The 16,718-nt window shown below is 36.9% G+C and overlaps 1 pseudogene; it reads left to right on the top strand.

Annotated features, from left to right (window-relative positions):
- The first annotated feature begins 15,028 nt into the window (after window positions 1-15,028).
- Window positions 15,029-16,684, top strand: LOC131894428 (eukaryotic translation initiation factor 2 subunit 3, X-linked-like; annotated as a pseudogene).
- The last annotated feature ends 34 nt before the right edge of the window (window positions 16,685-16,718 follow it).

Genomic DNA, 16,718 nt, shown 5'->3' with positions numbered 1-16,718 from the left:
GCAGATCTGGAGGGGAACACACAGAGGGTTGATGGTCCACAATCTTGGGTTCCCTTTTCTCCAGTCTCTGCTGGCAGCAGGTCAGGATTCTTATATGCCGTCCTCGGCACAATATTAAGTGTCTAAAGTTATAAAGCCACTCTTTGAAATAAATCTTTATCCTAAAACCTAACAAGTTAAAGTAGCACAGTGAGAGACTAACTATGCATGGGAAGACTGGCTTTCACACAGTGCATGCTGCCTGTTCCTAACATTTTCAGGCATAGCTTCATCCTTAGCAAGCAGGATCTGAGAGCATAGTAGAAGGTGAGGTGGCCATGGTAGTAATATTATTTACATGGACTGTTGCTGGAATCCTGGGAAATTCTTCTCTCCTCTACCATGTTCTGTTTCTTCCCCTCAATAGGTGCAGGCTAGGATCCACAGACTGCATCTGGCAGCACTTGGTTGCAGCCAACTTGTTAACTCCCCTGAGTAGAGGAGTGCCACAGACAATGGCTGCTTGTGACTGGAAAAACTTCCTTGATAATTTTGTGTGCAAACTGCTCTTCTATATTCACAGAGTACAGAGGGGTGTGTACATCAGTAGTACCAGTATGCTGAGTGTCTGCCAGGCCATTGCCATCAGCCCTAAGGGCAATAGATTGTCAAAGCTTAACATCAAGTCTTACAATTACATTGCTTAAAGTGTGTGCCTGAATTGGATTCTGTCCCTGATCATAAACAACCATTTTCCTATGAACATGACTGCAACATGGAGATATAAATATATGACAAGGCTAAAAGGGTTTGGGTACTGTTCTTCTCTTTGTCATAATAAGACCTTTGACAACCTCTCTGCATTATTACTCTCCAGTACCTATGTCTCGTTCAGTAAGGCAACATTATGGTCCAGTGGTTCCAAGGTTTTCATCCTCTACAGACAAAGGAAGAGAATGAGCAGATTCATGGGAGCAACTTCTTCTTCAGATCCTTGCCTGAATCCAGAGCCACAAAGACCATTCTGCTATTGGTGAGCACTTTTGTCTACTTTTCTACACTCTCCTGACTCTTGCAAGCTAATTTAACTCTTTGATATGATCTAGAGTTTCTCGTGGTCAAGATAATTGCACTGTCCTCTGACTGTTTTCCAGCTGTCAGTCTCTTTCTTCAACTGAACGATGAACCCCATGAAAATCCACTCTCCTTTGCTTATGCAAAGAATAGAAGTACGTATAATAATACGTATGGAAAAAGTAAATTATGTGTTTTTTATTAATGTACAGTAGTGTCTACAATCACCAGTACATTTGCAATATAGTAGTGAAACTGACACATCAGAAATTTGGTTGTGATGTGCCAGAGACACACGTACATAATTTTATGCTACATTATATGTATATGTGAATATCTCACATTATTTTTGACTATGAAAGACTAGTAAGTCTTTTCATAAAAATTTAAGTACTCTAACACAACAATGAATCGTATTTGTAGTGCAGATTATTTTGTATAATAGCTATGTTGCCATTCTACTTGTTATACTAGTAAATATTCATTGAATAAGAATGCCTTTACAAGATTGATCTTAGATACTTCTCTTGCAAGGAAATTAATTGAATGGCCTCACATGTTTTTTATTGACTTTCTACTTATAAACAGAGAATATTTACAAATTTGATAGTATTTATCTTTGAAAGAATAATCACTCATTTTAATACAATAATGTGAATGCTTCAGAACTTCCAATGAACTATTTACCACTATGAACTATGTGTTATTTACTTCTTATTCTTGTAATCATTGCTTCTGTAAAACCAATTTGTATTATAAAACATTTCACCTTCTTTATATTGGTGTAGACTTTCTAGATCTTAGAATTAACCCTCAAAATTTTAGAGTTATTTTGAAAAGTAGAAACATATGGGGTCCTTGATCTGAAAGGAGAAGTGGATTCATTCCTTCACCACTCACTCCATAGTTACCTCCAAATGATAATCACTTTCAAATGAATACTTGGATTTTTCCAAGAGAGTATCACTAGGGAAACTGACTTCTTTTAAGGGTAGGCCACAAGTCCAGTACTAGATGACCCAAAGAAAATTAACTCAAAGTCACCTTTGAAGGTTCCTTATTTCACTGTTTTGTGTTAGGTCTTTCTTATTATTTTAAATTTATATCTCTGTGTTATTTTAACTTACTTTTAATTTCATGTTTTGTTTTTATTTCATCTATCTATCTATCTATCTATCTATCTATCTATCTATAGCTATCTATCTTGGTCATACAGATCTTTTGCATAAATACTGTAGCTTCTTGTTTTATGCTTTTATTTTTGGAGTCCTGAATGTGTGAAAAAATAGGTCTCTGTGACTATATGGTTCTTGTTCCTTTTCTTGAGATCTTTTCCATCTGTCTGCTGATTTTGAACTATTCCAATTCTTTTTGGACTTATTTTATTATTATCCCTCAGAAGCTTGTTTGTTTCCTAATAGGACATAAATGGTGGATCAGGTAGGAGGTGAATTTGGGAGAAAGAATAACTAGGTGGACTAAAGGGAGGAAAAAGCAAAATCAGAACATTTCATGTAAATAAAATCTATAATGTTTAATTTCCAGATTTTCCTCAGTTAGGGATTTCTTTATTGATTCTATTTCCTCTTTCATGCCTTGAACTATTTTACTCATTTACTTCCAATGGAAGGAATTCAGGGATTCCTTCCAATCCAAAGATTCAGGTAGGTTAACTGCAGCTCTTCAATTCTGCCTTTTTTACTCCACATCTAACCTCTGCTGTCATCCCATCTCTCTAACAGATCACCTAGTGAGGCCTCCCTTCTCTGATGTACCCTTGTTCAGTGAATCATGAAGACCCATTCTTCAAACCTTCCTCATCACATACACTGTTATCTCAACCTACAGTGCCAATAGGACTCTTCTCAGTCTCTACACTCATTCCCTGGGAACTAAGCATTGTCTCCTCCTGTCTGTGGAATCATCCAGACACCCACCAAGCTCATCTCCATTTCTAAGTGTCATGTCACAATAACTAGAAACATATTTTACCCTGAGGCCCCAGGGACCAAAATTATCATGATCCTAGACAAAGTTCCTACCAGGTAACACGCAGCCAAAATACACTCCAAACAATGGCAGAAGGCAAAAGAAATAAAAAAAAGAAAAACACAGAATCCCAGAATCCACAAAATAAAGACTAGTCCAGATATCAACACCTAGAATTATAATCATCTCAAACCTAGATGCCTAGATATCAATGTAAAAATATAAACAATAACAATAACAACCAATAACACTACTGCAGTAGCCCCTGAGTATTGCAACATAGTTGAAGCACATGATAAAGTTGTTAACATACCATTTATGAAAATGATGGATGTCCTCACAGATGAAATGAGTAAATCTCTCAAAGATGTCTGTGAAAACACAAATAAACAATGGAAGAAAATGAATAAAACAGTTCAAGATGGGAAAGTGGAAAAATCAGTAAAGAAATCTCTAACTGAGGAAAACCTGTAAACTAAAAATGTAGGAACTCAAACAGGAACCTCAGATTCAAGTCTCACCAACAGAATATAAATCGTGGAAAAGGGAAAGTCAGGCACTGAAGAAAATAGAAAAAATAGACCCCTTTGTAAAAAAATGTAAAATCTGAAAAACTCCTGGCACAAGGCATTCAGGAAATCTGGAATATTATGGAAACATCAAATCTAAGAATAATTGGAATAGTAGAAGAAAATCAGGTCAAAGGCATAGAAAATATTTAAACAAAACCATACCAGGACATTTCCCTAACCTAAAGAAGGAGGAGGCAAAATGGTACCAGGAGTAAGCACAACACAAAGTAGACTGGACTAGAAGCAAAATTTGGTACAGAAAAATCAAAACAGTGAATGTATGAAACAAATAATTGAAAGCTGAATTTGAAAATTTAACAATCACTTAACCAATTAACACATGAAGGCAGAGACTAATACTTGACTTCTCTGTGGAGTCTTTAAAAGTCAGAAAGTCATGGGCAAATGTTATACAGACTCTAAGAGATCGTTGATACCAACCCAGGCTACCATACCCAGCAATTTCAGTTACCATAGTTGGAAAAAATCAGACATTCGATGATAAATCTAAATAACTGTCTATAAATATTGCCCTAAAGAAGGCACTATACAAATAATATAACCTAAAGTGGTTCCCATACCCTAGAAAAAAAACAGGGAATAAATGATTCCGGATGAACAAATCAAAAGAATAAAAACACTCACACCAACACTGACACACACACATGTCCAGCACTACTAACACAAACACCACAATAATAACAATAACAACAAAATAAGAGGAATGAACAATCACTTGCATTAATGTTTCTCAATCTCAATCATTGCAATTCCACAATAAAAATACACACACTGATAGAATGGATGTGAAAACAGAATCCATTCTTCTTCTGCATGCAAGAAAAATGCATTTACATCATGAATAGACATCATTGCATGAAAAAGTCCAGAAATACATATTACAACCAAATGTATCTAGGAAGCATGCTAGTGTAGCCATTTTAATATTTGATAAAATATACTTCAAAGCAAAATTAAATGTGAAGAAATAGGAAAGGACACTAGACAGTCATCAAAAGTAATACTCTATGTAGATGACATTGCAATTCTTAACATCTGCACATTAAAATTAAGGACACACAAGTACAGAAATAAAACGATCTACATCTTAAATGACATATTGACCCTCAAACATTGAGGAAGACTCAATGTTCCACTCTCATCAGTGGTCCTACAATTCAGGGTACAATTAAGCAGAAAAGTGCTGACTTGCTGATATTAAAAAACAAATGTGCCTAAGAGTGAATTTCAAAACGTTTCGCTCAAACATGCACAAAAAATATAATACCTTTTTTGCAGCAGCTCATTTAACTTTCTCCAAAATTGACCACATACTCAGATACAAAGCAAGTCTCAATAGACAAGAGAAAAAATGAAATAGCACCATACATCCACTCTGAAAACCATGCTTATATCAGGAATCAACAAAAAAGGAAACAGAAGAAACTTTGCAAACCCATGAAAAATAAAGGACTCATCCCTAAATGAAAACTAGCTTAAGACATAAATTAAAGACTTTCTAAAGTTGAATGACAATGAATACAAAGCATACCAATATTGAGCACAGGAAAGAGTGAAGAGAGTTCTGAGAGGAGAGTTCATAGCACTAAATGTCTACATGAAAAAAGAAGAGATATCTCATACTACTAACAAAACACCACACATGAAATCTGGAGAAAAAAAGAAATCATACCCAAAATTAGACAGCAAGAAATAACTGAACTCACGGCTTAAATCCATAAATAGAAACAAAAACAAATATATATCTCAAAATCAATGAAACATAAGATGTTTCCTTGACAAAATCAATAAAATTGAAATACCCTTGTCCAACCTAATTTAATTTGGTGAGAAAATAATCCCAAATTAGAAAAAATAAAAAGGAAAAGATGACATAAAAACAGACACCAAGGGTATCGAGAGAATCAAAAGGACATATTTTAAATACCTTGTCTCCACTTAACTTGGACATTAAAATACATAGATAATTTTCTCAGAGCATACCACTTACCAAAGTTAAATCAACATCATGTAAATAATTTAAAGAGAATTATAACTCCTTGTGTAATAAAAGCAGTCATTTGAGCTCTCCCAACCAAAAAATAAAAATAACAAACAAAAAACCTCAGAACCAAATATTTTAGTACAGAATTTCACAGAAGACCTAACACAAATAAGGTGGAGACCATATTAAGCCTAGTGGATTCCTTGAATATGGGCCTAAAGTTTTAATTCTCTGCCTATGAAGAAAGTTTGTTGGTAAGAAATAATGCTCTGTTGGTGTCCCAATTCCTCCCCTGAAATACTTGTCTGGTTACAGGAGAGGGCTGATTTAGGCTCCATACTCCCTATTGCTAAGAGGATTAGATAGGGACACTGTCATTGATTCCTGAGAGTTTCCATTGCTCTAGGTTTCTAGATCATCACAGAGATGCCCCAGACTCCAGTTGTCTCTTCCAGTACTGTCCTGCAGGGGACTGATCTAATCCATCTGCATACATGTTACAGTTGTGTAGCTTAGTCTTCTTGTGGGAGTACTAACAGTGGGTTGAGGGTCTCTCTCTGATTCCGTTGCCTGATTTTGAGACACATTACTCCTACTGGTTTGCCTCCTCTATCCTTAATAGAAGAGGAAATGCCCAGTCTTACTGCAACTTTATATACCATGGCTGGATGATATCTATGGGAGGTCCACATGTATCTGAAGAGAAACAGGGGAGGAGTACTGGAAGGGTGTGTTAGGGGAGTGGGAAGATCAGAGGGTCTGGGAAGAAGGGAGGGAGGGAAAATTGATTGGGATTTAAAAACAAAAAATACACACACACACACACACATAAATAATGTTGTGTGGAATACCATGATGGTGTATAAGGTGTTCATTAAGGTACTAGATGTTAGTTTTGACATGTGCATTATGTCCAGATAGGCAAATCCATAAAAAGAATAAGTATCTAGTCCATTAAGATGAAAGTATTTGGCTTTCATCTTTTTAATTTTCCAACTTTTATTAAAAACATATTCTTTTCTCATACAATATATCCTGATCACAGCTTTCCTTTCCTCCACTCATTCCAGTTCCACCCAGTGTTCCCTCATATTAAGATCCACTTGATTCTTTCTCTCATTAGAAAAGAATGAGCTTCTAAAATGTAACAACAAAACATAAAGTAAAATACTATGTGCTAAACCAAAAGCCAGCACATCATGGGATCTAAGTAATATGTTCAAAGAATGTTGTGCCTAAGTAGCACATCCCTTACAGGACAATACACAGCATCCACATATCCTGTTTAGTTATCTCAGCTCATTTTTCTTTCTATGTTCGTGAAGCACAAGTGATATTTTTCTGTGTATAAGTAATGGAGGGATTTCCTACTTTCATTGCCAACTGGATGATTTCAGATGTTTCTGTCTGCCTTCTACTGCACATGACTCAGAACGAAATAGTAACGGTTATCAATCTTCAGATTAGTGTCTGTGGGCTTTTATTCACTCCACTCTTTCATACATTCTTCAGGAAGCTTATATATGGGTTGGAACATCCATTCATTAATACAACATAATACAAAGTACTTTTACTGAGTTACCTTATGCTGTGAACTAGGAAATAGAGCCCTCATCATCATAGCTTCATTTGGTTTATTAGATGAAGGATTCATTGAGAGGATTTAAAATTATCATGCTTTATACAGAAAAGAGAAAGATTTCCCACCACTATCATATTCTCATAACAGGGTAAGTAGCTGGTAAACCCCTAAGGTATGAATTAGAACAAATTATCTACTCAATGGTTTACTAAGGATTAACTAGGACAGCTGTTGAGCAGTAGCTCAAAGCCCAGAATCTGAACAAGAAATTTCATTTCTGAATTAATTAGCTCATTTGGAATGGAATAATTTAGTAGGACCATTAATTCTCTCAAAGTGAGAAATAAATGGATTGTATCAGGTGTGGACATTACATTGATCTTCATGTTTGGATGTATTATAGAAGGAAAGGAACTCTGATAGACAGACCCTAAACAAGGGAGAATCCACCTGTTTCCTTTAGTTTTGTAAATCACGATGAATCAATCATTCTGGTGGGTTTCATCCATCATGGGATTTTGATCCTCTCTTTTCCACTACACTTGGAACGTCATCATCTAATGTAGCCTGTTTACAACAAGCTCAGTTGTTTTCATATGAAAAGTTTTTGCTTCATTCTTGTGACCAAATTATCCAAAGAGGACTTCATCCCTGAGCTCTTACTGTCTGTTGTTTTAGATGAAATCATGGTGCCTACGGGTGTAGAAGAAAATCTATAAACATACTTTCCAGCTTGATTTCATGTGAATACGGGTCCTCAGATGCAGAGCCCAAGGGAAGAAAGAGTTTCAGAATTCGCAGTGGCAGTGGAGGAGGTATAAGAAAGTGCTCAGAGTGTGACAGCTCTCTGGGTTATTGTGACAGCCTCACCCATCAACAAAGTTAGAAGCGCATATGGTCACAAACACTTGAGCTAAGTATAAACCTGCAGGACACTGTGAGATCTGGATCCATCAGACTTATGTCTGAGCAGACATGTGTGTTGGTGGGATGTTTTCTTTTGGTTATTATTATCAGGATCTTGTTTAATCACAGTCATGCATATACCTATAGCTCCTCTGAGTGTTATTTCAGAATCAAAGAAGACTTTCACCATGAAGGAGATGTGGTCATTGGTGTATTTTTCCCTGTTCATACTATCTACACAGGTAACAAGTTCCACATCCTAATCTGCTGTACTATTTCACCAACCTTCACATACAGTAAGTGCTGTTGTTCATTTATGCTGTTTCAGATTTCATGTTACAAGTGACCCAGGTGATATATGTATTCAAACCTCTAAAATTCCTGTTTTTATGAGGAAAAACCCTTCTCCAATCCAAAAGTCCTTATTTAATTGTATGTTAGTCTTCTTTTTATTTTCTTTTCTCAACGATGATACAATAAGGTTACTTGTTTAGTAATTATAGTTTCCAAATATGATAGTTGTAATCTTGTGATCTTACTTGGCCATGCCTATACAGCCACATGTTTTTCATGTTACATCTTCAGAGGGAAGATGGTTTTATCACAGTTTGACCTGCCTCTTTAGGGCAGTCCAGAATTCTAGATGTACTCTTATGACAAGAGGTGATGCTACCAAAAGCTGTTCCTATGGAGAGATGAGTTGGTAGAGTCACAAATTTGCATGTGTTAGATGCCACGGATTTAGCAGTAAGAGTGTGAGACTTAGAAGGTGGGAATAATTCTTTGTGTAAACATCTCTGCCTGTCTGCAAGGCTCTTTTTTAATAAATTAATTATTTGCTAATCTTTTATTCTCAGACTTGTTTACCATTTTACATGTTTGTTCCATGCATTTTTAATAAGTTTTTTTTTAGTCTCATTTTGATGGGTTTGTTCGTAAGACACATTGACATGACTGTGGCCATGTAGGGCTGTTTAGTATTAAGTCAGAAATAAAATCAAACTAAGTCTGTGGTAGGGAAATATTTTTGTTACTATAAAAGATCAATATGTTTGTTTTTTCCTTTTTTCCTTTTCTCTCTCAAAATCTACCATTGGACAAACTTGCCTAATTTTTTTCATACAAGTTTGGGTACAAGAAGTGTACATATCTGGGGGGCTGGAGAGATGGCTCAGAGGTTAAGAGCACTGACTGCTCTTCCAGAGGTCCTGAGTTCAATTCCCAGCAACCACATGGTGGCTCACAACGATCTGTAATGGGATCTGGTGCCCTCTTCTGGCCTACAGTCATACATGCTGTATATGTAATAAATAAATAAATCTTTATTTAAAAAAAAAGACAAGGAGGTTCTAAGTCAGAAACAAGAGAAAGAAAAAGAAACGATTTCTTCAAAAAAAAAGTGTACATATCTGAAAACTAACATCATTTCGTAGGCCTTCTGATTGCATCCCATCCTTTATTACAGTTTGAGAGTGCATATGTATGTTCAAAAGGGAAGGTGTCATTTGTCTTTGAGCCTCTGTTTCTTTGTCTCTTTTCAATTGTTTCTGAATTTTTACATGCCTAGAAATACTCATCTTAGTTATCAAGATTACAAAACTAATAAGCTGTGGGCAGGAACTTCACTCCACTACATTAGTTTCTGTGTGTTTAAAATTACTAAATGGATTTCACTTTAAGGCTATGATAACTGTTCAGGTAATATGATATATGAACATTAAAATTTTATACTGACTTTCAGATTAATATGTTATCTTTTCTAGGCAACATGACTTCGTCTATTGGAATGCACATGGTACAGACTTTTTAAAGCATTTTTTACTACATTTTTGTGTGTGTGTCCATGCACACTCATGCCTCAGGTCTCACATGCAGGTGAGAGATCATCTGTGGAAGGACAACTTAACCTCCCACCATGTGTGTGTTTGGATCAAACTCCTCCCATACTCAGTGCTAGGTTTTTGCCCTGGGTGAGCCATATTTTCTTCCATATGTCAAATCCTGTTATATATAGTGGATGTTATCCTTCCAAATTAAAATTGGCATTATCTCTAGGTATATATGTGATGAAGAACAAATCCTTAACACATTTTACTTAAAAATGTGTTTGACTTGATATGTCAAAGTAGATTTTCCCCAAAATACAAACATTTCCTACATTAATAATTTGATATAAATTCATTTATCATATGAGTATTATGTTTCACAATTTGGATGTTAAGAGATTTTCTCTTCTACTATAAATATAACTTCTTTTGTGTGAAGTTTCACACATCCTATCCAAAAGTATTTTCTTGCAGCTTATTCTAAATATCTTGCATTGGGATGCTTGTTTTAATTTTTTTATTACTTCATCTATTTTTGAAAATATAATATGCACACTCATGCCTTAGGAGAATTTCTTTTTTCCTTCATTACCTCCAAACCTTCTCACATAACTCTCTTTCCTCCCTTTCAAATTCATGAGAGGTTTAAAAAATTGTTGTTAACAGCAACAGTTGTTGACTACCCAATGGAGGCCTTACTCTCTATGTAGAGGGGATGGGGTGGGATGGGGGTACATTAGGGGAGTGGGAGAAGAAGAGGGAGGAAAAACGGGTTGGTATGTTAAAAGAAAGAAAAAAATTAATAAAAAAATTATATATTAAATTATATAGAAAAAAGAAAATAAAAATATAAATTTCAAGATTAATCAAAAAAGTAAAAAAATAAATGTTACATGCATCTATATCTGTATATATATGTTCCTAAATACAGACAGATCAGAATATACAAAGCTACTGTACTGTATGTTTTTTGAGGGTGACCATTTGATATTTGATGTTTGATTGGTTTGCTCTTCTTTGTCGAAGATTATTTCTCTGACTCTTGGCACTCCTTCGTTGTTTCTAGCTCTTTGTTTAGGATTAAGACCTTCTGATGTTTCTCCCAGCCCTTTTGGTGTCTATTATTTTTTTCCTCATTCATATCATATTTAAGCAATTGTGTTCATGAAATTTTCAGGAGAAGACATTAATTATAAAATGTCAATTTTTTAAACATATTCCCTAACTTTGACTGACAAAGATTTATCAACATTGCTTTTTATTAATAGGAATACATAGTTTTATTATCTTTTAGAGGATATAGTTTTGGAAAACACTACAAATACATATAAAATATGTACATTTTTTCCAGAGTTGAAAAAAAGCAATAAAGAGTTATAACTATCAATTTTCTGAAGCATAACTCATACAGAGAAAGTCACTTTGCACGTTTTCCTCATGTGTATTAGCAGTGAAAGTGGCTCTACACCTAGCTCCATGCAGATTCTGAGCTCTTTCTTCCATTGTCACTTATTTCTGGCAACCAGGGGACCAAGACACAAGGCACGCATGGAACTGTAACTCTGTATTCCTATCTGAAAAATACACTCCAACATCCTTCACTTCTCCAATACAACCAAACACTTAAATTAGTTATCAGCAAGTAATGGTTAAGATAGGATAAAGTCTGCTGGTCTGCAGCAACACTAGCTAATACCTTCCATGTTACTATCTTCCTCAATTTCAAGTCCAGCCTTGGAGGAGTGCGGTTTGGACCATGATCCTGTGTTCATACCCACAGTGAAAACACAAGATTCAGGAAGAGGTATGAGGGCAGGAAATGGAAGAGCCTGGGGACCAATGAAACCTTATGATTAATGAGGCCATATTCCAGACATAGTCCATTTGAGAGCAGCTTCTGTGGCTTCCCGTTTCTTTATCTGGGTGTGGTGTCTCTATGGTGTTAGCACCTACCCTCACCACCAGAGGAGTGGAGAGGATCACATTGTAGGGCCCTTTCCAGATTAGTTCCAGTGTCCCTTTGGCTGCTCACTTGAGACAGAAGATACCATTCTTCTTAAGCTAGGTGAAAGTGGTGGTGGATTCAGAGGTGGGCTGGGTATCTCAGATAATTCAGTATGGAGAACTGGAGGGACCTTAGTGCCTTGATAGAGGAATGGTTAGAGAGTTTTGTCAAATGCTTGTCTCTGAGCCTGGGAAGCAGGTGGGGAATTCTTCCAAATATAATCTCAAAGCTGGTTAACCCCTCCCTCTACTGGGTACAGTAAACTGAGGCAAAGTAAAGGAGGAGGCCTATCCATCATTCTCTTTTCGAGAATTTTGTTAAAGTTTCCTTTTATGTTCTGATCATTCTTTCTGCCAGCTCAGAACTCTGAGGTCTAGATGCACAGTGAAGTTTTTGCTCTATGTCTAAAGTCATAGCTATTAATTAAGAGGGTTTTTGGTATGAATATCAGGCCATTGTTGGATGGATGCTAGTGTTAGACAGAAGCCAAATCAGAGCGTCTCTTCATGCCTTAGCATTTTAGCTACAATTGGAACAGTTTCAGTCTAGGTGGGGAACACTTCAACCCACTAAAAGATGGTATTTCCAAGAAAGTTGCAAGTATTTTTATTCTCACCAACAAGCCAGATCTTGGTGAAAGTCAAAGTTTTCAAAGTTTGACAGGGTGGTGTTCTCTCGTTTTCATCTTTTACTTGGTAAGTACTCTCTGATTTTGTTTCCCTTCAGCACTAACAGAGATAGCCCACCTTAGTGTGTTCCATATAGGTATAACATAACTTGTTCTAAACAAGACAGACACTTGTAGTGCCCAGATGAGTAGCCTGGTGAAGGTTAGTTACCAGTTTCTAGACAGTTATTTTTGAGAGAATATCCTTTACCTATGGTATTCTCCATCAACATATAATTTTTTTTTTACTGACTATTATTCTTTACCATGTAGTCTCAGGTAGCATTGGGTTGTGGTATGTGACATTCAGATCATTAATAGGCCCCAAATATATTAGTGTCATCAGTCAGACAGTGAGTTCATTTGTGTGCCCATGAAAGACAGCAGTTACTAGGGAAATCCACATAGCTCCTAGGAGGGCTAAGATTTTTAATGTCCTATTTCCCAGCAGCAAGAAGCCATCTTTCTCCATAAATCTCTGTACAGTTGACACACCGATTTGTAAAAGTATACCAACTGATGGTCACTATATATGCTGGTGGACTTTCCTTTTCCCCATATGAGATCCTGGGTGAGAGAAATCAGTTCTTTTCTCCCTGTGATGGGGTTCCTGGTTAAGGCATTAATCATTTTATGTAAAATAACTACTGCATCTCCCATGTACCTGGTTTCATCTTTTATCTAGTAACAGAATTACATGAGCATCTGCAGGTCATCATCAGACAAGAGGATAGCTGGATTGATAACAAACTGGACTCAAGTTGGATACAAGAGTAGAGTCTTGTGCTGCATAAAACAGTGATTAAATGGTTGGTGATATTTTTGTTCTTCAGTGGAAAACCTCATCTGTGCTTAATGCTACAAGTATCAGCAGTATCTTGACACAGCAAACTCGTTTGCATTGTTAGTAAGATAGAAGCAGTCTCTATAGATCTTTGACCAGTGTGCCATCATGTGGCTACAGGTTGCAATCATTTGGACTGATACGTCATGGGGAATTTCCATGGCCCCAACATTTGGGTAAAACTCCCTTTGTCATTTGTGTCATGGAGTGAAAATGAGAAGGTTTTGAGGCGTCTTTAAGTTCTAGGACTGGAGCCAATTTCAGGGATCTTTTAAAGCCTTGAATGTCTTTTGTTTAGACTCAGTCAAGATCAGGGACTTAGTTCCCGTGATTTGTGCTTGTGTATAGAGGAATTTCTGTTTCAAAGAGCTCTTGTATCTACAGCCTAAAATACTGAGCTACATCTAGGAATTCTAGAATCTGTATCTTAGTCTTTGCAGTTGGAATCTGTAGGATGGCAACAATCCTGCTGAGAAAGTCTCTTTTTCCCTCTCTTCAGCTTGTATCTAAGAGAGGTAGCCTTCTATAAATTTGGCCTTTTTTAGACAACATTCTACAGCCCAAGGTCTGTGACTCCTGTACTAGTCCCTCAATGGCCCTTTTATAAACTATTTTCCCACTAAACTTTTGATGGAAGGGCAGGAGTTCAGCATTTAGTGTCTATACAAACAGGGTTGTAGAGTTTTTGAAATTTTTTGTCAATCCTGATCCAGGTAAGTTTTTCACTGTAGACCTCTCTCTGGGTTTGTGCATTTAAAAGCAAAGATGAGTTGACTCACTTCTTCAAATGTGAGGCTGAATAATACATCATTCAGGACCAGGAGAGTGTACACCTTTTTCTCTGGAGGAATCAGACTCATGAGATTCAGAGGTCCCAGGTTTCTTTATAGGTAAGGATGACTGTCAGACAGACCATCAGAATGCCTGTCTCTTCTCACCTGGCCATGTGGGCATCAACTTTCCCTTTTACTTCCACAGTCACTGGGTATTGTTTAATCTGGAGAGAGGTATCTGAACCTGTTAGGTGATCAATTATAGGAACTTGGTGCTGGGCCAGTGCTGTGGTGTTGTTTTCTCTGACAGAGGGCAAGACAATAAAATTCTGCTGGATATCTGTAAGTCTGTATCTCACTACGAGAGAAAGTGGCTTTCAGTTTATGCAAAAGGACTCATCCCACTCAGTTCCTTGTTGTTAATCACACTTTGAGCTACCTCCAGCAGCCAGGACCTAATTATACCTTAGATTCTTTGAATTTCCTTAACATTTTCTAATATCTGTTTCCAGCTAGGTGACAAAGGGCATCTTGTTAGGAGCTGTCTTTCACCATTGAAAAAGTACTTAGTAAAAGTTATATAAAGTTCTTTGGTCAACTTGGGCAGAGACTCGACAAATGATACAGGACTTGACAATTAACCTAATTTTTTTTCTTTTCAAGATTCCCTAAAGATATCTTTACCCCTAGAAAGCAAAAAGGAAAAGAGAATATGGATATGAGATAGATCATCGAATCTACTCTGAGAAAAATGATAAAGAAATAATAGGATAAATAGGTAGATCACTGAATCTACACTGATCAAGATGACTGGGGGTGAGGTTGGAGTTACTCTCGGGCAGCCACATCTTTCCCGACAGGATCTCGCCACGTTGGATGTCACCAAGTTGACACCACTTTCACATGAAGTTATCAGCAGACAAGCTACAATTAATATTGGTACAATTGGTCATGTAGCTCATGGGAAGTCCACTGTGGTAAAGGCTATTTCTGGAGTTCACACCGTCAGATTCAAAAATGAACTAGAAAGAAATATTACCATCAAGCTTGGATATGCTAATGCTAAGATTTATAAACTTGATGACCCAAGTTGTCCTAGACCAGAATGTTACAGGTCATGCAGAAGTAGTACACCATATGAGTTTCCTACAGACATTCCAGGGACCAAAGGGAACTTCAAATTAGTCAGGCATGTTTCCTTTGTTGATTGTCCTGGCCATGATATTTTGAAGCTATGATGCTGAACAACGCAGCAGTGATGGACGCAGCTCTTCTGTTGATAGCTGGTAATGAATCATGTTCTCAGCCTCAGACTTCTGAACACCTGGCTGCCACAGAAATCATGAAACTCAAGCATATTTTGATCTTACAAAATAAAATTGATCTGGTAAAAAAAAAGTCAGGCTAAGGAACAATATGAGCAGATTCTTGCTTTGTACAAGGAACAGTAGCAGAAGGAGCACCAATTATTCCCATTTTCTGCTCAGCTGAAATATAATATTGAAGTCGTCTGTGAGTACATAGTGAAGAAAATATGAGTGCCCCCAAGAGACTTTACTTCAGAACCCCATCTCATTGTTATCAGGTCATTTGATGTCAACAAACCTGGCTGTGAAGTTGATGACTTTAAGGGAGGTGTAGCTGGTGGTAGTATTCTGAAAGGAGTGTTAAAGGTAGGCCAGGAGATAGAAGTGAGACCTGGTATTGTTTCCAAAGATAGTGAAGGAAAACGCATGTGTAAACCAATCTTTTCCAAAATTGTATCACTTTTTGCGGAACATAATGATCTTCAGTATGCTGCCCCAGGTGGTCTCATTGGAGTTGGCACAAAGATCGACCCCACTTTGTGCAGAGCTGACAGAATGGTGGGACAAGTGCTTGGTGCAGTTGGAGCTTTACCTGAAATATTCACAGAACTGGAAATTTCCTATTTCCTGCTTAGACGTCTTCTGGGCGTCCGAACTGAAGGAGACAAGAAAGCAGCAAATGTCCAAAAGCTGTGTAAGAATGAAGTGCTTATGGTCAACATAGGATCCCTGTCAACAGGAGGAAGAGTTAGTGCTGTCAAGGCTGATTTGGGCAAGATTGTTTTGACTAATCCTGTGTGCACAGAAGTAAGAGAAAAAATTGCCCTTAGCCGAAGAGTTGAGAAACATCGGCGTTTAATTGGTTGGGGTCAGATAAGAAGAGGAGTGACCATTAAGCCAACTGTAGATGATGACTGAAGAATCCAAGTTAAACAATGCCTTGGGATGGAATTGGGATTTCTTTTAATATCTAGGGGTATATTTTCAAAGCAATACTAGGGAATTAATTTTGTAGCTCATTACCTTAGTAGTAGCTGTAAGAATATTCTCATATTTTGGTGATAAATTTAACCTCAAATTCTAATATAGGGCCTACAAGTAAATGTCAAAATACATACTATATTGGGTTAAATCTACATTTTAGCAGAAGTTAAACATTCCAAAATGATATCTGATTTGTCAATGAGTG

This window comes from Peromyscus eremicus, chromosome 1 (assembly GCF_949786415.1).
Source record: "Peromyscus eremicus chromosome 1, PerEre_H2_v1, whole genome shotgun sequence".
Classification (NCBI taxonomy): Eukaryota; Metazoa; Chordata; class Mammalia; order Rodentia; family Cricetidae; genus Peromyscus; species Peromyscus eremicus.
The sequence above is the reverse complement of the archived record's forward strand: the minus strand, read 5'-3'. Positions and strand labels throughout refer to the sequence as shown.